The sequence below is a fragment of the Symphalangus syndactylus genome, chromosome 21 (genome assembly GCF_028878055.3).
Source record: "Symphalangus syndactylus isolate Jambi chromosome 21, NHGRI_mSymSyn1-v2.1_pri, whole genome shotgun sequence".
NCBI classification, from domain to species: domain Eukaryota; kingdom Metazoa; phylum Chordata; class Mammalia; order Primates; family Hylobatidae; genus Symphalangus; species Symphalangus syndactylus.
The window spans coordinates 38,648,416-38,672,701 of record NC_072443.2 but is presented as its reverse complement, the minus strand read 5'-3'; the positions used below and the strand labels follow the sequence as shown (position 1 = coordinate 38,672,701).

The following is a 24,286-nucleotide window of genomic DNA, read 5'->3' as shown; positions in this document are numbered from 1 at the left end:
ATAAGATTTTCAAATAATTTAAAAGAAAAATTATCTTCACTTTAAACATTGATGCATCACTTTTTTCCATAAACCCGAAACTCAAAACCTGTAGGAACACCATCATTTGCTTTATTTCTGACATTAAATTTGCAAAAAGGCACTTTCCAGGTAACCCATCAGCTATGTCACCCTGGGTATTTGGCCAGAGGGCAGTCATGTTGACCCCATCTGCAAAGGCTGGCTAAACTAGAGTCTTGGACTGTTAGAATCTCATTCATCAAGGTCCACATAAAGTACGGTGGGTGGGAAGCAGGGGGACAGATGGTAGGGTCGGGCGCAAGGAACTTGTTTGTTGACATTGATATAGACGCTTCTTCTTGCCAGAGTGACTCCATGCACTTATTTTGGCATGGAAGACTAGGCCAAAGCTATCATCTTAATAGAAGGTGAGCTGCAGGCAAACTAGAGAGATCCATGCACAGTAGGTATTTAGAGTTGGCTTAGATTTTATCTATCAGCTTGACTGTCATACATACTTGAATGATGTGCGGCAGGGCTTGAAAGTGCTGCACTGATGTTGAGGACTGTGTCATAAGGTTCCTGATATGGTGCACATGTCTGAATGGAGTTGGACATTGGCTGTCTTTGCCCATGCCAAACAACACCAGACTTCAGTGCATTATTCTGCAGTTGAGTAGCAGATGGTGACTGCAGACGTTTGGAGGGGGTGTGCCTTCAAACACAATATGGAGCCAGCAAACTTACTTAGAAGGTTATTACATGTCTTGACTTTGGCAGCTATTTTTTAAGCACTGTTGAAAATCTAAGTTCCATCCATTGTTATTCGCAAAATACTAGGCAAGGTTGGTATTCCATGGAAAAGAAATGTGAAAACGCAAATACACTGTTCACTATGCTGGTTACAGTTACTTGGGGGTGTTTTCCTTGGTATTGTCTAAATGGGCCAAGTAAACATTCTCAGATTGATTATTCCTAAAATTGGTACCAAAACAATTATTAATATTAGCAATGTAGGTAAATTTTATCAAGAAGTCAACAAGAGGAAAAGCCATCAGAGCATTGGGTGGACACTGTAGTCAAATATGGTATTTATGAGTGACTTTATTTTCTTTGGATTTTAATTCAGGAAAATTATTGTGTTCCTCAGCACTAAAAAAAAGTCAAGTATCTCAATATCTCAATAGATGTTCTTTTTGCACAAAAGTATGGAGATTCACAGATTAAAGAGCACAGTAATTCTACATGTATATGAAAGTGATTTTTATCGATATCTGATTTTTTTCCCTTAAGTGAATTTCTAACCCATATAAATTCATTTTAGGCTTAAAATAACTTTTTTTCCAGGTTAAAAAGTAATGTACACTTATTGAAAGGATGTGTCAAAATAGAAAATATATATAGCGAATAAATTTAAATCACTTGACACCACCAATCATGGATAAATAATTCTAAGTATTTGCTCTGCCTCTTTCCAAGTGTATGGCCGTTTCTAAAGTGTACAGGTGTTTATATACATGTGTTTGTATATTTCTAAATAACATTTTGGATAATATAGTCTATATAGTGATCTCTTCACTTAGCATTAATTTTATTAGTTCTGAGTCATAAAATACTCATTTTCATTAGCTGTGTAATATTATATCTTAATTATGTACCAAAAAATTTTAATTAACTCCTTCATGTTTGACATTTAAGTCATTTTCCACTATTATTTCTCCTACTCTGAGGATCATTTTTATATATAAATTTTCATCTGCATCTTGGCTTATGTTTTTAGCATACATCCTTAGAAAGTTGATTTCTGGGCTAGAGTATGTAAAATTCTCAAGGTTCCTTTGAGAATTCTTCTCCAATTGTATGTAAAAGTGCTTTTCTAACTACATTCTTAACTGTTTTGAGTAGCAGCATTATATAAATATATGACAAATTGCAGGCAAAATAACTGGTTTACATTGTTTTAATTTGCATTGATTTGATTAATAAGGAACTAGAATGTTTTTTACATGTTTGTCATTGTTTTCTTATTTTTATAAATTGTTTGCTTATGGTCTTTACTCATGTAGTTTTACTGATTTGTAAGATTTTATGTGAGAAAATGTTAAATATTTGTATGGTCAATTTCATGTATTTTTTTTCTCTGTGACTATGTCCATTACTTTTATCTTCTTTTTTAAATAGCTTGAAATTTAGTAAATATTCACCATTTTTCTAGTATGATCATAGTTCTGTTTTATAGTTTTAATTGTGTTCTCCCAGAATTTATTTTAGCATGTTATGATGTAAACATCTTACTTAATTTGTTCTTAATGGTTAATCAATTGTTCCAGAATCATTTCCCCACTGATTTTGATATCATCTTGATTGCCTACTAATTTTTATCAACATTAGGATCTATTTCTGAACTATCTGCTTTTTCAGTTCTTTCACCGGTTTTATATTGCTTCCATTAGAGCTTCAAAATAAGTTTGTGTATCTTTTAGGTCAAATCCTTCCTTATCTTTCTTTTTTCAAAAATGCTTAGGCTTTTGTCACCTACTTATTAGTCAGGATTTGTTTAGTTTGTTGAGTTCATAAAAATGTTTCATTGCAATATTTGTTGGAATTGTATTAAACCTATAAATTAGTATCTTTGCAATATTCAGTTCAGTCTTCCCATTCAGAAGCATAGTATGTTTTCATATATAAATAGTGTCTTTTTATTCATATAGATCCCCAAATTCCTTAGTATATTTAGGTATAGGCATGCTATGTTCTTGTTAGTGTCCTTAATTGCCTATATTTCATTTATAATTTTTTGGTAGAAAAGCCACTTCCTATTTATAATCCATATGATCCTCAACTTACGTGTGGTTCCATTCTGATAAACCCATTGTAAAATTGGAAAATCTTAAGCCGAACCACTGTAAGTTGGGGACTATCTGTATTTATTATCTAGCTATTTTATTCAACTCTCTTAATAGTTTTAATAATTTCTTTTAAGTTCTTTTGGGGTTTCAAAGTCATTAAATTATCCCCTAAGAAAGATGACTATTTCCTTTCTTATTTCTGTTTAATATCCTATTTCATTGACTATAATTTGCAAAACAGTTAAGTAATCATTGTGATAGAGGACATATTTCTTGTTCTTCATTATGTGGTATTATCTCTAGTTTTTTTTCATATTTAAGGCAGATATTGGTTGTTGATTTAAGACAGATATTATTTGATATATTGCTAAAGTGGATTATAATACTATTTTCTGATTCCTTATTTGATTATTAGGAATGGATGTTGACTTTTATTAATCTTTTTTTTCTGGTAAATATTGTCCAATTGTAACTCATGGACATAGACTTTTCTTGAGATGTATTTTTCAACTCAAATTAATTCCTCATACATTTTATTCAGCACTTACTGTATGCCAGAAATTGTTCACTAGGCATTGGGATTAAGACGCATAGCCCTTTCCCTTTAAAACATTATAGGATAATTTGAAATGTGACAGTTCAGCAAAGGACTTAGCATAATTGATTTTCCACTATCAAATTGCTCTTGCATAACTAGAAAAAACTTTATGATCTTATTAAGAAAACTTTCAGGGTTTTTTAAAATAACCTAATGGTATAACATGTCACAATGTGAATTTTTAAAATTGTTTAAATGTAAAATGGTGATTCACAATTGAAATTATGAGTTTTTATATTGAAACACCATCGTGTTCAGATTCTAATCAAAAATGTCCATAAAAGTTTATAATGCCTCAGAAAATTCATAGACTTATATAATATAGATTGTTTATATTCTGTATGATTAGGAAATTGGAATTTCTAATCACACTTTACCACTTCTTGTAGAGTATGACAAAAATGATATGTGATATTGGGGCAACTCATTTTCATGATGCTGTCATTGGGGTTTCATTTCTCTGGAGTCTAAATCATCTGTAGGATTTCAGCACGTATTTACATAGATTTATTTTCAGTTGAAGGGTTTTTTTGGTATTAATTTTGTTGGCTCATTGTAGTGTAGCATAATCTAACTTGCTTTCCCCATATAATGATATCATTTGTCTTATTTTGGGGAATTCTTTAATTTTGTTCTTTTACATAGTGTGCATGAATGAAATTAGATTTTTTATATTTCACACAAATATTTATTGAGAACCAATTTTCTGCTCAGTATCATGCTAGTTATTATGAATTACAACACAGAAAACGTAAGTCATACTTTCAAGGAACTTACTTTCTAGTTCATAGATAGATACAAATAAGGAAATTGCAAAACTCCTAATGAAACATTTATTTTTATAGAGGCATATATGTATGCCTCTGTGTGTGTATATGTATATCGAGAGATATTTATTTATTTATTTATTTTTGAGACAGATTTTCGCTCTTTTTGCCCAGGCTAGAGTGCAATAGCGTGATCTCCGCTCACCGCAACTTCTGCCTCCCAGGTTCAAGTGATTCTGCTGCCTCTGCCTCCCAAGTAGCTGGGATTACAGGCATGTGCCACCCTTCCCAGCTAATTTTGTATTTTTAGTAGAGACGGGGTTTCTCCATGTTGGTCAGGCTGGTCTCGAACTCCTGACCTCAGGTGATGCACCCACCTCAACCTCCCAAAGTGCTGGGATTACAGGTGTAAGCCACCATGCCCGATGTATTGTGTGTGTGTGTGTGTGTGTATGTATGTGTGTGTGTGTATATATATATATATATATATATATATATGTTGTATACATGTATTTCATATAGACTTAATATAGACAGAGATTTATACACACACATGCATGCACACACACACACACACACACACACACGGAGTCATATTCTTGTTCTTTTAGCAAATGGGTCAGTTCTTACAAGATTCCTTTTGTATATTTACCTCACCCTGTCCTCTTCATGCTTTTCCTATCATTATTGTACTTTTACAATTGTTTCTTCACTTGCAGCTTAAATAATATATTTACTTTTGCAAGGTTTTTTTTATTGTCTTGGGAACTACACTGGATAGGCAAATGTCATGCACATTAATCTGTGAGATATTACCAGCGACAATTTGTCTCAAACAAAGGTGACCCTGCTCACAGTTTGGAAGTAGGAATAGTGCAGGCTACTATAATTGTAGACTGAAATCATTGCTTTCTGAATCTCCTATTTGATTAAAGTACATACTTGTCTTGATTTTTAGACCTATTCACAAAGAGTTAACATGCATAGTAGGAGCAACCCAAAATGTGAACAGTGAAGTTATCATCTCTATTAAATGAGGATGTTAGCAGTAAGCTTTGGTATATTAAGGAAGAAAACCCCCATACTTTGGGCTTTCATGAGATTTTTATTTCATAGGACTGTTCATTTTAAACTTTAGCATTTGGCATATATTCTAAGGTTTAGTCTTAAAAATTTATCAAATTTTGAAAATTTATATCTCCCCTAAATTTTTAATGTCTACATTGGATAATGTTTGTCACAGACCACAATACCTGTCCCTGTGGAATGGTTATTCTATCTAACTTCAAAAGTAATACTATTGATTAGATAATACTTACAGCTTCCAAACTTCAAGGCATTTTTTAGCCACCATTTCTCCTTAACCTAACTGTGAGCTTCCTGTGTGATATCATTTGTTTGAGGTCTTGTTAAAATGTAAATAAATTGCACCCAGCACACTTCCTCTATTTGCCCAGCTTGTTACTATATCGAAACAATTGTCTTAATGAAACATATATTGATGTATTGTGTATTTCCGTATTAACCAAAGTGAAGAGGAAGTTATATGAATATATAACAGAGCCCACTTCATAACAGTTTTTGTTAAAGCATTTTATAAATTGGAGATAATCTGAGCCATGGGAGATGATGTAATTCTACATGACAGAGTTCACAGAAAGAGGATAGCTCCTCAGATAGAATAAGATTAGACTCTTGAGAGAGATGCATTGGGGCTTTTATGGCACTTTACCTTTATAGGCGTAGCTGACTCTCAGTTCTCCATATTAATATTGTAGTGTTGTAGCAAAGATAGTAAAAATAAAAAAAAAAGAAAAAAGAATGTTATCTAAAATAATGTATCTTTGGCATTGATATGAAATTTTTGACTTTTAAGCTTCAAATTTGCCATTTTCTTTTGTTCATCTAGAAGCTACTTCTAACCTCCATATTATTTCAGAGAAATGGTTTAATACTTTATGTAGTAGCAGGTTGTGTGTGTGTGTGTGTGTGCGTGTTTTGTGTATGTGTGTGTGTATAAAATCTCCATATGACATGGTTGAATAAAACCAAATTCATGAAGTAATAAGCAATAACAATGAGTAGTGTCATGAATAATGATCAATAGCACGGCTATTAAATATGATAGTACTTGATCAATTACTAAATTAATTTTATAGAAAACAATTGCTATAGAAATACTTGAAATATTTCTGTTGCTTAAGCACAATACCAAATAGTAAAAATAGGAGGCTACTCATCGTGTGCAGGGGAAAATGGGTAAGCCAAATTGGGATTAAAATGTGTCACATTGGAATGAAATCCTGAAGATCCAGTAGTGGTTTATTGTCTCTGTGTCATCAGACTATTGATGCTCATAACTTTTTCCTCTTATTTTATGTATTTTCAGTGTACTGTTTTGTTTTATTTTGTTTTTGCAATGGGCATGTATTAAGGTCATAATCACAAAAAGTTAATGTAAAAATGTGTTACGTATAGCTTACCTGTAGATAATTCATTAAGACTTAAGTACTAATATATAAAATCTGCCTAAAGGAATGGGAGCCAGAAGCTAAATTTAAAGGAAAAGAATTTTATTGTACAAATAATCCATTGTCTCAGAACTTGTTAACATTCTATTTTTAAAACATTCTTTAGTGCAAGTCATGGAGACCTAAGCTCATGAGGTTAGTCATTACTAAGAGGTTACCTGAATATTTATGTTACATGCAACAGTTAGAGAGCCAGCTAATATTAATACGATTAATTATATTCTGTTAGAACTACTATAGAAACATGTTATAGAGGGCCTCTCTTTTCTTATATAGAGGTTCAATACAACTTGGAAAAAAGCTGCCTGTTCGGACACCTTTGTGCAAATTATTAAAAGAAACCCTTTGGTCAAGCAGATGCAGCTTGGGCTAGGGACCACGGGTTATTGAGTGGAACACACTCCTGGACTAGGTGCCTTGGGCAGAGTACAACCTATATAATCAGTTGTGTCTGCTCTATGTTATATGCCTTGTTAGTTATTTGAAAATGGCTGGTGTTGTTCCATAGGTCCCAAATTATTTTATTCTTCCACAGAAAGGCAAGAATCATCTTCAGGTGACTTAGCAAAGAGGTAGTTAGTTAAGCTTTAAGTTAATATTGAGCTCTGATGATACAAATCTGTTACTTTGTCTCAGACAAATTTAAGGCAGATTTGAGGCTATTCTGATTTGAATAGCTTCGAAGGTTAGAGAAAACTAAAGTCACCACAAAAATGTAGATGAGTTTATAGAAGATCTAAGGTTGATATTTTCAAATTGCATCTGAAATATTGGGGTATCATATAGTAAATTTAGATGAATTGTTACATGGAAGAGTAGATAGAAAGACAGATATACAGTAGAGACAGATAGATATCTCTTTGTTACAAAAAGCAATTGAGATAGCTTAAATGATACATACATATTTAAATATATTTATATAAATATAAATGAAAGTAAATGAAATATATAATATAAATTAAGTAAATAAAAAATAAAATGGGTAAGCAGTGGAAAAACATGACAAGGAGGCAAGAATTTGAGCTACATTTAAAAAGCATCCTATAAAGGATCTTATGTACATTTAAAGATTGGGCTCTGATTATATATTTTAAAGAAATACAATGCTGATACTAAGAAAAATAAATCTTCTAGGATGCTCTTCAGTATGTATAGGGATCACTGTATTATAATGTAAATATCAAGATAAATATTAACTTTCATTAGCAACAAAGGATATTTTATAGAAATGCTTCTTTGTAGTCCTCAATGTAGACTGGCAACATCTTATTACTGTGAACTTTAGTATTCCCATTCTTAAAAGATTTGGACCAAATAGACAACACTTCACACAGATATAATTCATTGAATGACAGTGAATTCTAGATTATCTAGATAATATTATATTAGATTTTCTAGATTATATTACTTGAAACACAACTATTTTTTGTTATTATTATTATTTGAGATGGGGTTTCACTCTGTCACCCAGGCTGGAGTGCAGTGGTGCCATCTTGACTTACTTCAACCTCTGTCTCCCAGGCTCAAGCGATCCTCCTGCCTCAGCCTGCCAAGTAGCTGGGACTACAGGTATACACCACCATGCACAGCTAATTTTTGCATTTTTTGTAGAGACGGGATTTTGCTGTATTGCCCAGGCTGGTCTCAAACTCCTGGACTCAAGTGATCTACCCATCTCAGCCTCCCAAAATGCTAGGATTACAGACGTGAGCCACCATGCCCAGCCTATTTTTTATTGTTAATCAATAGCAGAAATAGTAATCAAGTTGGGACAGGGTTGATATCCTTTTATAGAAATTGCAAAGCCTAATAAAAACAATCGCTGGAGAGGTTTGCTGGAAAAATACCATTCCACAGGAACAGAAATCTGTTTAAATATTTATTTTGAATCCACTCTAATGTATACACAATAGGAGTTTGAGACTTCCAGTTTCTTTTTCATTGTAGCCTGGATATTGCCCTATTGATAACCTTATACAACAAGGTGATGGAGTTTCATCACATTCTCCATCATCAGACTTATATCTTTAAGCAATGTATGTGATGTTTCAGGGTTTTGTTTCATGGATTAGATTTCTTGTTTTCCAGACAGAAACAGTAATCTTTACTATTACGGGTTCCTAGATTAAAGGTTATGACACTTTAATGAGATGAAGTTTGGTGAATACTTTGATTTCCTCAACATTTTGTAAAAGTGAAGTATTATGTTGATCCAAAAATATCAGTAAGATATTCACAATTAATGCTTTATACATTCTGAATTTCTCCTAAACAAAGTTTGCTGATTTTTTCATCTATTTAAGTCTCTGAAGGAAAATGAAAGTTTAGATAATTCCTAGAAGCAGATACTATATGTTTATCTCTTTTCATGTGATAGGAGTTATTTTGTAAATCTGTTCATAATTTAAATGCTCTAGGGAAGTGTATTCTCAAGAGAACTTTACTGTGGATCATCATGTAAAGGAAAAATTGTTTTATAGTAAATATTATTCTCTATATCTATATGGGAACTTTCTGATTTACAAGTTATTTGAGTTCCAAAAGGAGCTTATTCCCATTGTGTTTTCCCAAGGAAGCATAACCCAAGTGAGCACAGGAATCTGTGAGAAAATAAGCTGGCAAATACTAACCTGATCCAAGTAAGTATTTGGACCAACTTAGATCTCTGAGCTATTATTGTTTTGTATAAGACTAAGTCTAAATGACATATTCTTTACAATTGCTTAGAATAGGTTTATTCCAACTCAGTCCAGCTCCAAAGTTCATAGCAACTCATTATTAACCAAAGTAATTCTAGTCCTTCTCGCTGAGTGATTTCTCCAAACTCTATAGAGTGAGGCAAAACTATTTATCTCCCATGGGAGAATTTTGGTAACCTTATCCCTATATCCCATACACTTCCCTAGAAATTCTTAATCCCCTCCAAACCTTTAAACTTTCTAGAGATGTAGTAGGAGGGGCAGTTGAAGATTTTCTATACACATGTAACCATTATGAAAATGTTCATTCAATGGCAGTTAGACTCCCCCCACCCCCACCCCACGTGCATGCATACCTGCAGCTAGGCCCCTGATTGCTGCATTACCAAGAAAAGAATTAGGCAATGGTCATTCGCTGAAGAAATGTCATAAGTTGTTTATGCCCACTATAGATTAAAAGGTCATAAATCATATCACAGAAGGTGGATACTTTTGGGAGTGAAAGAGGCCAAATTAAAAGTTATGTTAGGACAACTAGCACAGTTAGGAGCCCACAGTGTTTTAGCCAGGACTGCTTTCTCCTATTACCCCTCCCCACAGTTCCGTTGGATCAATAGTTCTGCCAAGGCAGGACAAGTCATGAAAACCCACAACTTCACTGCTGAAAGGGGTTGATTTGATAATTTGATGGAGCAGAACATAGAAAAACCCCATGTGTTAGGTGTGGTCAAAACAGTGACAATCTCAGGGGCAAACAAGCAGGGAGAATAAACATCATATGTAGCCTGAAGTTACAATTCAGAGTAGAAAATAACTGGCAGATTGGTCAGAAATTTAGCAGGGAGAATTGGAAAAGGATACTATCATAGTGAACCTTGGTAAGCTACCGCATATTCCTAGAGGTCTAAAAGGCTACACACATACTCTGGGGAAGACCAGAAAAGGACCAAGATGTCCACTTATCCTTAGCTGAACCTAAGGCTTTGGGCACACAGAGAGAAGATAAGAGAGAACAAATGGAAAGTAAAAATAAAAAAAAAAGACTTGTAAACTGCCTGAACTTTGAGTGCATTCTCCAACCCACACACACATATATATCAATTAGAGGTGTTAGCATAGTGGCCCTAGGTGTTTAAGTACAACCTGTGACTGATCCTTGGCTGACCACTAAACTGTGTTAATGCAGGGGAAAGTCCTAGCTTAAAAATGAAAATGGAAATTACACAAACTGAGCAGAAACATCAGCAGCGGCACAGCGTGGGGGAGAGAGGCTGCACAGAGTTATGTTAGGCAAGTCCTAAATAAACAAACACAGCAATAACAGCAAGAACCCTCAACAGGGAAAAGTCAGAAGCCAGAGTTGCCGTAATATACTATATAAAATGTCAATTTTCAATAAAAAAATGAGACATGTAATAAACATGAGTGTGACTCACACCCAATTTAAAAAGTGGTTAAAAGAAAGTGTCTGAAGAAAAAAAAAGAAATTATATTTGGGTTGAAGTGGAGATAGCAGATGTTAAACTTAGCAAACAAAGAGTTGAAAGTGCTATTATAAATATGTTCAAAATAATAGGAAATCATGTTAAATAATTAAAGTATTACGATAATTACTCTTTAAATAGAGAGTATCAATATAAAGATAAGTGTTATTTTAAAAGGAACAAAAACTCTGGAGTTAAAAAATATTATAATGGAAATAAAAAATTGCAAGAGAGTCTCAACAGAATATTTGAGATGGCAGAATAAAGAAACAATGAGTTTGAAGATCAATTAATAGAGACGGTCTGATTTGAAGAGAAAAAAACAATGAAAAAATGAGCAGAGCTTCAGAGGCCTGTGAGAGACCATCAAGCATACTAACGTGTAATGGTAGAGAAGTGGAGGAAAGAAAGAAAGGGCTCAAAAATATTTGAAGAAATAATAGCCAAAAACTTCCAAAATGTGATGAATAACATTAATCTACACATTTGAGAAGCACAAAAACTCCATGTTGGATAAACACAAAAAGAATCTGTACATAAATATACACATTATAGTCAAACTTTTGAACGAAGAAGAGAAAATTTTGACATTAACAAGAAAAAAAAAAGACTATTAGATACAGGAAAACAACACTACGATTAACAGCTTACTTCTCATTAGAAACAAAGCCAGGAGGCAGAGGGATGACATATTCAGTGTGCTGAAGGAAAAAAAAAGGGAAAATGTCATTTAGGAATTTTATATTTGGCAAAATTGTTCTTCAAAAATAAATATAAAATAAAGATATCCCAAATAAACAAAGACTGAGACAATTTGTTGCTAGTAGACCTGCCTTACAAGAAATACTGAAGGAAATCCTTTAAGTGGAAATGAAATGATAAAAATGTATCTAAAGTTCACCTAAACAAAAAGACCTCATCATGTCATTATGTAGGTAAGTATAGACATAATACAAACATAAAACTAAATTCTGTTTAAACAGAAGGAAGGAGATATAACAAAGATAAGAACAGAAATCAATGAAATAGATAATGAAAATAATAGAGAAAATTAATGAAACCAAAACTTAGTTTTTTGAAAAGATCAACCAAAACTTACTTTTTCTTTTGGTAGACTGATCAAGGAAAAAGGAGAGAAGATGACAGATTACCAAAATGAGGAATCAGAGAGAAGTTATCACCACCAACCCCACAGAAATGAAAAGGATTATGAGATATAGTTATAGTTCATACTATATTATAAACAAATAGTATAACCTCATAATCATTCTCATTTCTATGCGGTTGGTGGTGATACCTTCTCTCTCATTCCTGATCTCATACTATACTATGAACAAATATTATAACCTCATAATCCTTTTCATTGCTTGATAGTCAGAAATACAACCTGTGACTGATCATTGGTTGACCTCAATTGTCACTGCTTGACAATTAGACAATTGTTAGCAACTGGACAATTGTTAGCAATTAGCTGGATAAAATGGACTATCTTAGAAATGCACAAATTACCAAAACTGACTCAAGAGGAAATAGAAAATATGAACAGACTCGTAATAGTAAAGAGATACAATTTATACAATTTATAGTTAGGAGAAAATCCTAGGCGTAGATGGCTCCACTGGTGAATTGTATCCAATACCAATACTTCACAAACTTTTCTAGAAATAGAGCAAGAAAGGTCATTTTTCAGTTATTTCTACAATATTACACTGAGAGCAAAGCCAGACAAAGACATCACAATGAAAGAAAACTGCAGACCAGATTCCTTCATGAATATAGACACCAAAACTCAACAAAATATTCACAAACCAAATGTGGCAAAGTAGAAAAGCATTATACAGTCTGACCACAGAGGATTTATCCCAGGAATGCGAGTTTCACTTAACATCCAATAATTAATTAATGCAATATACCATATTAATAGAATAAAAGAAAAAACACTTGACCATTTCAATAGATGTACAGAAACATTTGAGAAAATCCAGTATTCATTTGTGGTATAATCTTTCAACAAAAGGAATAGAAGAGAACTTCTGTAACCTGACAAAGGGCATCTATGAAGAACTTATAATGTATGTAATGATGAAAACCTGACTGATACACTCCTAGGATTGGAAAAGAGGCAAGTTGTCAGTTCTTATGTCTTCTATTCAACATTATACAGGAGATTCAATCCAATCCAGAACGATAAATATGAGAAAGAAAGAGAGAAAAATTAGAGGAAAAAAAAAAAAAAAGAAGCAGCAGCAGCAGGGGAGGGGGAGGGGAAAGGAAAGAGAAGGGTAGACAGACCAGCAGAAAGAAACAATGGCATACAGATTGGAAAGTAAAAAGTAAAACTATTTATTTGCCGACAATATAATCTTGTACGTAGAAAATTCTAAGCAATGTACATACACCTCCTGCACCACACACACATGAACTAATAAAGGAATTCAACAAGTTAACTGGATATAAGAAGAGATATTGTACAGAAATCAATTATATTTCTGTATACTAGCAACAAACAATGAAATTAAGAAAACAGTTCAATTCACAATCCTGTCAAAAAGAATAAAGGTGTTTTTACAGAAATTGACAAGCTAATCCTAAAATTTACATGAATATGCAAAACATCCAAAATAGTGAAAATGCTTTTGAAAAAGGAAAACAAAATTAGATAATGTACAATTTCTGGTTTTAAAACTTACTTTATAGCATATGATATTGGCATACAGATCAATGGAATGGAATTGAAAGTTCAGAAAATTAATCATATTTTTGATCAATTAAATTTGACAAAGGTGCCAAGGCAATTTGTCAGGGAAGGGATAGTCTTTTCAATAAGTAGTGCTCTATAATTGATGCTAGGATTATCTGCATATAAATGAATATTCATCAACCTACGACTGTAAAAAACATATTTTAGATTCTTATTTCATATCGTGCATAAAAATTTAATCATGGGCCTAAATGTAAGAGCTAAAATTATAAAATTTCTAGAAGAAAACAGGAGAAAATCTTCATGACTTTGGGTTAGAAAAAGTTCTTAGCTATCACACCAAAAGCTTGATTCAACAAAATACTTGGTAATTAGGATGTCAACAAAATTTAAAACTTTTGCACTTCAAAAGACCCATTAAGGAAATGAAATGACAAACCAAAGACAGGGGAAAATATTTGCAAGATTGTGATTTGCAAATCATAATCTGATAAGAATTTTTATGCATAATATATAAAGAATTCTTCAATAATAAAAAGGCAAGCAACCCAACTAAAAATTGGGCAAAATATTTGACAATTCACCAAAGTGATTCACCAAAGAAGATGAAGTCATGCCTAATAAGCACTTGAAAACATGGTCAACATTATTATTTCCAGGGAAAAGTAAATTAAAACCATAAGATACTACTTCACACCCACTAGAGTGGCTGTAATAAAGACAGATAGTAACAAGTGTTGGAAGATAAAGACAAATTAGAAGCCTCCTATATTACCAGGGGAGATGTAAGAGTATAGTCACTTTGGAAACTGGTTTGAAAGTTTCTTAAAAGTTAAAATAAACTTACCCTTATAATCCAGCAATACCACTTTAGGGTATCTAAGAGGAAAAAAAAAATATGTCCACACAGAGACGTATTTTATGTGACGTATTTTATGTGTTCATGGCGGCATTATTCATAACCGTAAAAAACTGGAAACAATTCAGATGTCCATTGGCTGATGAATGGATAAATAAACTGTGGTGTTGTATTCATACAGTGGAATAGTATTCATCAGTAAAAGGGAATAGACTACTGCTACATGCCACAACATAAATGAATCTTAAAAATGAATTATGATAAGTGAAAAAGCTACATGAAAGAGATCACATATTATTTGATTGCATTAATAAAAATATCCAAAAAGGGCAAATTTATAGAGACAGAAAATATTTGTTGTCTAGGTCTAGGGATTGACTGCCTAAGGGTATGAAGGATCTTTGTAGGGTGACAAAAATATTCTAAAAATGAATCGTGGTGATGGTTATACAACTCTAAATTTACTTAATGTCATTGAGTTGTACACATAACAAGAGTGGATTATATGTTATATAAGTTATATCTCAATAAACTGTTAACAAATGAAATTATGCTTATTAAAACTAAGAGAAGTATAGAGAAACCTGGCAGACATTCTCTTAAGCAAGCGACCAAGGTTAACATACCCAGCGATATCATATACCTTTTATGTTATGTTATAAGAAGGGCACATAACCTCTTTTGTATTCTTCTCTAAAACCTATAATCCTAATCTAATTATGGGATTGGACAAATCAAAGTTGTAAAAGGTTTCACAAAATATCTGACCACTAGTCTTCACAATTATCAGTCATGAAAAACATGGAATGACTAAGAAATTATCTCAGATCAGAAGAGACTGAGGAGACATGGCAATTAAAATGCAGTATGGTATCCTGGATTGGATTTTTGGAACAGAAAAAACATATTAATGGAAAAATTGATGACATCTGAATAAAGTCTGTAGTTTAGTTAATAGTATTGTATCAATATTAATTTCTTAATTTTGTCAAATTTACCGTGGTTATGTAAGATATTATCATTAGGAAAAACTAGTGAAGGAAATATGGGAACTCTCTGTACTATTATTGCAACTTTTCCATAATTCTAAAATTGTTCCAAAATACAAAGTTAAAGTTTTAAAAAGCAAATGGAGACTTTATAGGTTAAAGGATAATTATCATTCGAATATAATGTGTAGATCTTATTTGGATCCTGATTCAAACTAACCAGCTATAAAAAGAAAAGACAATTTAAAAGTCAATCATTTAACATGGATAGGATATTTAATGACATTAAAGAATTACTATTATTTTTGATGTGGAATGATATTAGTTATGATTGTCATCTTTCAGTAACATGTAGTAAAGTATTCATGCATAAAATAATAAGCTATCTGGGACTGTCTTTCAGATGATCTGGTGGAATAAAACATAGGTGAGAGTATAATTGGAAAAACAATTGACTATGGGTGATGGGTACTAGAGAGTTCATTTTGCTATGTTCTATCCTCTCGCATATATTTGAAATTTTTTATAATAAAAAATTTTTAAATAGTGAAAAGAAAAAAATACTAAAATAAAGTATTATAATTAGCCTTCTATGCTGACCATAAACAGGGCTGTCTCTTAAAAATCAAATCTGCACAATGTCTGAATAAATAAATTATAGAGAGATGAGTGAACTCTCAAAAGCAATATGAGCAAGATACAATCAGTACTGAATAGTTGGAAGAGCAATAAGAGAAGTGCCTGAATTAACATAGACCTCCTAAGCTGGAATGCTTTGTTGTTCTTTCCTTGAAGTTCTGTGACCTGGTGATATCTAAAACTCCTTCTGTGTGAGGATTTTAAAAAGTAGAATGTGGTCAGAAGCAGCCCTTTGTTCGTAGTCAATGGTAAGTCTATAGTTCTCACCCCCCTTCAGGTTTTTTTTTTTTTTTTTTTTTTTTTTTTTTTTTTTATTGACTAGAGGCTTTGTTTGTGGCCTTGTGACTTACAAGATAGGTTACTGTAATATAATGCATTTGCTACTTCTCTGGAAAGCCATTCAAAATCTTTAAGTAGTGCAGAATGTACAACTCTTTTGCTAAAGGGTCTCTGCCAGAGAACCATTCTTCTGGATTTTGTAATTTGCATTGACTACTGAGCTGTTGCTCAGTGCGTCATTGGATGTTGACTGTAATCTATAAAGCCTTACATAGTTTTGTTCTAATTAAAGAAGTCTGACACTGGTTGTCAATTTTAATAATGACTGAGATGGATCTATATGACAAAATTTTAACAGATTTTGGAACCTGAAATGTGAGAAGCAAGTTTTCTTATTGATGACACATACTGTAAATCTATTTTAAAGGTGGGTTCAGTGTACAGTAGTGAATTTGAATTAAAAAAAAAACAAAAACAGAAAGTTGAAAATAGACAAAAGTGCCAAAAATAAGGTATTTGTCCTGACTTTCTGTTCCTTCATCTCACCTGACATTCCCTGAGAATATTTTACATCCTTGATGACAAGTCTTTTAAGCAATTCTACCTGATAACCCCACTATATAGTGACAGAGTTACTGATTTGTTCCATGAGGAGATAAGAAGAGGAGCACTATTCATATCAAAGACAACTGGTCCCACTTCCAGGTCCATCTTTGGGCCAAGATATGTAGTCGCCAACAGTGAGTTGGCGACTATATTTTTTGAGTCCTGGCGCAAAGTAAGATCCATCTGTTTTGCCCAGCCGTTTGCCTGAGTGCCACAAAATGGTCCTGTTATTAGTCTTATTTGTGGTCTTATTTGAGGTTAGGTATAATGTAAATAAATTTCAGTTCTCCTCGTGATGCGTACAGCATGGGAATTAAGATGGGTGGTGTTGGTAGTTGTAAGTGATGTTGAGTCTCTATTTTTTCAATTGCTCTGTTTTCTTTGGATTGGGAAACAGACATTTAAGAATGAGTTTGTCATCTGGAAGGATTGTTGTGACCAAGTTTCCCTCAACAGGATACAAGATGTTATTTTTGAGGCTCATTACCCTCACCAAGAGAAAAAAAAAAGAAGAAAAAAGGAATAAGAAAGAAAGTGAAAGTAGAGAAGAAACAAGCAGAAATAGAAGAAAAAGATCAAAGAGGAGAAGGAGAAATGGCATTGGGTGGGAAATGAAAATTGGTACACTGACCATCTATTCATATCATTGATTTAATTATTTTGAGCTGATAGTTCAATTCATTCAACATCTGGCAAATTGAGGAAAAGGAAACCTGACTGATTGAATTGAATTACTAGTTGTTAGTTAAATGTTTATATGTAAATATTCAGCCTAGTTTTTATCACCTTTTCATGTCTAAACTAGAGAATGAATTCGTTTCACTAACCATATTTTGTTGGTGAGTAGAACAATGCCAGTTGGTGATTCAGATTTATCCAGAGGTAGGCAGTTTTTACATTTCTGAATCATTTTTCAGAGATTATTGTTATTCAATATATTTATATTATATGTCATATAATTTCTGAGCACAAGTTATTTTTGTCAGTTTCTTTTATGAATGTTTTGCTGCCTTATAAGGAAATATGTGCACTCCCCTCCTCTCATTCAGTTGTCCCTGGTGACGCCTCCATAATTTCTGCCTTTACTCTGGTTCATTTTTAGCCTAATTCAGGCATGTGAGAGGAGGGGGAAAAGTTTAGTTAGTCAATGTCAGTGATGTTTTAAAAATCTAATCTCATTCATGAGTGAATTTAGTGTGAACCTGAGCATGTTTACACTTAAAATCCATGTACATCAAAAAGACCAATTACCCAAAATATTCCTCTATACATTTCAAGAGAAAAAGAAAACAGGAATCACAAGTAAGAACTACATATGCTTTCTAATAAGAGTACAATTTCAGGGTGATTTGTGATTATGCTCTCGTATGGGGAGATATTAAAATATTACCTTGCACTAATGTGAAATTGGACATAAACATGACATTTATTGTTACAAATATATAGAAAATATTCTGCCATGCTATAAAGTGAATGAAAGCAAATTATATTACCTCATTTTATATTTTAAAAACTAAATTTTTCTAAATCCCATTGTATCAGTTTTTCAAAGCTAAAAGTAAGGATGATTTAATTCTAGTGTGTGATGTGATTTTTTTAATTTAAAAATATTATTATCTTATTTATAGATGGTGTTGTTTGAAGAAAGAAAAGATTCAAAAAATAGTATAATATTTTAAGCCTAATATTTATTATATACTTGGAGCTCTTAATGCCTGGACTGTTACTTAATTTAGAATTAAAAATACATATTTTAAAATTAAGCAACATGCTTACAGTTACTTGAACCAGGGAGTTTTGTTCAGACTCTCTTGATCTTCCTATGCTGCTTCAAACAGCAGTGGATGCATGTGACAAGATGTACAATATGATGTGAAATGGGGCATGCTAAACCTGTAATACAGTACATTTCAATGGCTATTTTGTGTTGTTAAATATGTTCATTTAGCCCTTCTTCACCATCTACCTCACCAGCAATTCAGTCACTGGAAAGTAGCAGATCTAGCATTTTTTACAATTCTATCTGAAGTCATAATTTCCCTTTAATATGTGTATTCAGACCCATAGATTTTCTTCTTTATTCCCTGAACTTAATATTTTCTGTAATCTTTAGGCTGTACAAATTATTTAGGAGTTTTTTTTTAATCAGAATATATCTAAAATTCAGAAACATTGAGTTTCTAGTCGTATCATTATGAAGTCCTTAACATGGAGGCATATTTTGTTTTTCAGAATTGCTTTTTTTTTCTCCTCTTTAGATCCTTTTCTTTTCATTAAAAAACTACTCTGGGAAGAGGGTTTTTTTCTTTTTTTTTTTTTTCCTTAACAGAAAAAAAAAAGAAAAAGAAAAAAAGAAAAGCCACGCTTGACTGATAATGCATTGCTTTGGATGGTGAAACATTATGAAAGTTTAATTTTTAATTAAATCTGAAATACCAATTATAACTGAAAGAGATTTTAACCTGTTTCTTTTCAGACTGCCTGAAGTTACATTTAGAGACTGAAATCACTGCACCTTAAAAACAAAAGATTGAGCTGCACTGTATTCCTGTAAGTCAAAGCTTCCTGTACCTTCTTCTATGTTTCTGTGACCAACCCAAAAAAGGGCAAAAACATTGGTAACGTAGTAACCAGACATGAGTAAAAATTTGAATGTCCCTGAAGAAATATATGTTTGAATGATTTTCTTCTTAAAAAAAAAAAAAAAAGTTGTTGGTCTCAATATTCAGTGTGTCTTTTTTATCCAACCTAAATTGTGAATCCTTTCTTTTGGCTGGTTTGAATTTCATTAGGGAGGGTGTCACCCACTGTGCATGAGCACAGTGACACACACCCTGTCTGGAAAGATCTTTGCTTTTTTATTTTATTTTATTTTATTTATTTTATTTTATTTTATTTTATTTTTACCAGTCTCACTGAAGGTAAAAGATTTCTTATGGAATCAAAGTAGATTTCATTTTCCTTTGTGATGTCATTAGAAATTTTTAGCCTTTGTGTCAATGGAAATGGAGAGAAAGAAAGTTCATGATGACATCACAAGATTCTGTTGCCTTGAGGACTTTGGGCAAAACTAAGTAAAATGCATAATTCCCTTGTGTGCGTGTGTTCCCCATTCTGCTACGAAGCAGTCAAAATAGCACATCTTATGTCTTCCCGTGAGCTACAAGGCTGTCTCTCAGAGCCCCATTGTTCCATAAATGCATGTCAGAGTCTACCACAGTCTGGTCTACCCTTATTTAGCTGCTGTTTTGTCAATGTACTTGGAAGAACAATTAACATTTGGGATTTCAACGTCTGAATAACAGGCAGTGAATAGAACCCAAGCATATAAAAGATTCAGACGCCCAGGGTAAGAAAACAGAAGCTTATAGTTGGTGAAGAAAAAAAGAAAAGCATTTTTAATGCTGCACTCAAAGGTTGTGAAATACTACAAGGAAAGTCAATCTGTTTTTATTTTTAATTTTAGATCAAAATGTACATTTTGGTAATAAAATCCAGAAGCTTATGATGTCTTCCTCAGTTTTACAGTTTAATGTATTGCAAGTTCTTTCGCTAAGAGTCTTAAAACACTTACCCTTCCATTGTTGGAATGCCAGATGTGGAGTCTACTGTATTGTGGATTTTAGAGTGTCACAGCCCCCAATCAACAGAGTACACTAAAGGTGATTCAGACGATTGCTTCCATTTTCACTGTAGTTCACTGCACTCTTTATTGACTGTAGTTCTTGTGTGTTGACAGTAGACAGTTCTGGAGTTGCTTATATGTCTCTGCCTATGGTCTGAATTCTTGCTAAGTTTATTTTTGTTAAGAGATGATGCATGGACAGAGCAAGGTCACCTTACTGTCATTGCATCTGGTGAAACGAAGGAGACTTTGGCAGTTTGTGTATATTGCCCACTGAACATGGTGCCTGGCTGGTATGAGTGAATAAATGATGGTTATTGTTATTGTTGTCATAACTACAACAGTTCAAACCCACAGACAGTAAGGTCTCTAAGAGCAGGGGCTCTTTCTTACTCATTTTTGTAATTTCTAACCCTTGGCACAATAATAGGTAATCATGAAATAGCTGTTATTAGTTTAATTTCAAAACTTTTTAAAAGTCAGAAATCCAGCGTTCATTCTGTCAGAGAATATTTATTGTAAACACAGGTTGAATACAGTTTTTGACAGTCAGGAAGAAGATGATAAAGGAATTTGCCAAACACAGTCTTTCTGCTTATCATATCATACGAGGTATCTGTCTCCCAGCCCCTTACCTCATTGACTTTACACTTCTTTTTCCTGACCAAAGTGAGAATTGCCCATTCATGCCATGTCCTTTCACCTGTGAAATGGTCTTCAGCAGTTTTCCACTTAAGTTATGTGTTTTATATCCCACACACTAGAATCAACTCCACAAGTAAATATGCCCAATTCCAGGGTAGATGATGCTCTGATACCTCAGTTTGTCTTATTGCCATATGATAGATTTTGTTTCAGGGAAATGAGACAAGTGGTACAATAAGTATTGGGTCAAGAGGCCAGGGATTTGGGAAGGAACCATTAGCAGAATGTACTTTTAGTGCATAAAAAGCTAGGACCAGCTTTTCAACACTAATATGACCACAATATTCTTTAGAACTCAGAACCATTTGACACCTTCTAAGTTCAGTTTCCTTTTTTTTCTTTTCTGCATACATTTCTCTGCCCCTCTTCCCCACCATCACTTTTTAAAATTTATTTCCAAAAGGTATTCTTTCATTTTTATTAAATGAGCTTCTGGTGATGCAAATTAAGGCTCTCATAAAACTTGACCTCTGAGGCAATACTAAAATGATGAAATTTAGGCTTAGTGAATTGTACTGTTATCATGTTCAATAACATTTAAGGACATAAAAGAATTTTATAAAAACATTTTATATATTTTAAGATTAAAAAGTTTAGGCAAATGTTAAGGGCAGAGCATCGCCAAACATTATAGTGGGAAAGGATGTAAGAAACAAAGTCTAGTGACTTCATTTTTAAATAAGTAAATCGAGGCACAGGGTAGGGCACAAAGATTACACAAACCATATTGACCACCATCACAGATCATCCTTAGAGACCTAGACGTGATAGTCTATCTGAATTTACAATCTGAGGCTTCAATCTTTCCCGTACAATCAGGGTCTAAGCAGTGTTTCCTGAGGGGCAAGTTGCCTTGGGCTTATTTTTTGAGACTTGTTGAACTGTAGTCCCCTTCATCAGAATCTCAAATTCATATATAAAGGAGTATCCTGAAAACATTGGTTGTTATCAAAAGAGGTTTTTTTGGTGTGTTTTTGTTTGTTTGTTTGTTTTGTTTTTTAATTTTGTTCCTGGTATCATGCCTTTGGTTGAGCAACGAGTCCTGTAGAGGCAAATTTATTTGGTTGACCTAATATTCTTTATGATGATTTACAAAGTGGACATAAGACCATTAGAACTTCAGTAGTTTAATTGGGCTTACAAGCATGATGAAACCAGTAATCTGAACAGAACCATTGTGATGTGGAATTCAAACTTTCCAAGGGTGTGCACCACGCATGTTGTCAGAATGTCACTGTTGCCAGGTGTCATTTCCATCAGAGAAAAGTTTTCCAGAGTCAGAAAAAAAAAGAAATAAGCTTTAATATTTTAAAATGAATTACTTGCTCTGATCATTTGTTTCACATTGCTTTCGTTGGATTCTGTCATTTACCAATCCAAAGAGGCTATGGTAAAAACCTTTCTGTTATTTTACCCAAAGCTAAATTCTGGACATTTTCTAGTTTCCTCCTTTATTTTAACCCATCCAGGCCTTCCCTCTCTCCACCATGTACTGAAAGTTAGTGGCCTAAGTCCTTGTGCCTCAAAGACAAAGAGACAATAGTTCTGCCCTTTAAAAATTCCATGGAAGCTTTGGCATATAGAGAAGGAGGAATCGAGACATGGTGATACCAGAGCATGGTCCTAGATGTAGATGTTCAACAAAGTTCTCTCTTCAAACCTCTTCTCCCTTTTCTTTATAATAATGAATTAATGTTCTGTGCCTCCTATGAACAAAATATTTTGTCAAGATACACAGATAAATAACACATATTTTCTGTTATTAAGAAATTCATAATTTATCTGGGAAAAACACATCTTTCTTATAGACAAAAAATGTTATGGAATAGCAGAGGAAGTAAATGGTTATCATTTTTTTCTGGGCCATGAAGGAATAATGTGATACTAGCAAGAAGCCTATGAAGAGGGAGTAATAAATGAAAGTCAGGAGAACATTGAATAGTATTGGTGTCATTTCAACATAGAATACTTGTTGGGGCCAGTGACTAGAGGAGGAATTGGATGAGAACCATAATATATGGGAGGATCAGTCTTCCAAAGTGTGGGTTGCAACGCATTAGTAGGTCATGAAAGTTTAAAAGATCACATGTACTAGAATCACAGGAAAATTAACATTTTTTAAAGCACATCACATATTTTTGAGATACTAGATAGCAAAATAAGTGTATTTCTTATGAGAATTATGCACCAAAATATAAAAGCATCTTAAACATGACAGAGCTTTTAAATATTTAACTCATGTAATTCTAATTAAGGGATAAAAGTATTTTCTTCCTTATATATGAGAAAATGATGGAGTTAAGCAATTTGCCCCAGGTTATACAACAGGTAAATAGTAGACACAGGATGTGATCATATCTGTCATACTCCACGTTCATACTCTTCTCATGACTTGACACAGCTTTTCAGAGTTACATGACTTCAATTATTTCACTATGGATAACTCAGAAATTTGTATCTCCAGTCCTGATATGTCTTCAAAACTTTAGTCCTATGTTTCCAACATCCTTATTTAAATCTTCAACTAGAAATCACACTAGTTTCTCTGAGTCAGTATATCAAAACTAAATTTATTCTTCTACTTAAAAACCATCCCACTTTTGACTATCCTAGCTTTTCTAACTCCAATTCTCTAGGACATCTTTACTCAAAATATATCATTCTTTCCTCCTCTTCCTCCTAGATGTCCAGTAAGTGGTCAAGTCTCATTTATTCTCTTTCTTTGATATCTGTTCCAGTCAGGATTTTATCTTCTCTTGCTTACAAAAATCTCCTAATTGGAAGAGATGGAGCAGGGAGATCAGTTTATCCTAAACACTGCTGCCCCATTAACTTTCCTAATATAGGAGCACTAAGATTATGTCGCCTTTGTTCAGATAAAACTTTCAATAATTCTGTGTATAACAATCCCTAATCAATATACATGACATCCTAAAATCTAACTCTAATCCCATT

At 33.1% G+C, this 24,286-nt stretch overlaps 1 protein-coding gene across 15 annotated transcripts in view; it reads left to right on the top strand.

The window, feature by feature from the left end:
- Nucleotides 1–24,286, top strand: part of ZBTB20 (zinc finger and BTB domain containing 20) — an 833,136-nt gene that overhangs the window by 330,153 nt on the left and 478,697 nt on the right. For 13 of the 15 annotated variants that reach the window (XM_063630087.1, XM_063630085.1, XM_063630084.1 and 10 more), the window contains one exon: nt 19,478–19,551. The gene's annotated coding sequence lies outside the window, so the exon portion shown is untranslated. Of the gene's footprint in view, nt 1–16,346; nt 16,365–16,437; nt 17,623–19,477; nt 19,552–24,286 lie in introns of those variants that run through there. The other 2 variants (XM_063630093.1, XM_063630089.1) reach the window with 2 other exon arrangements.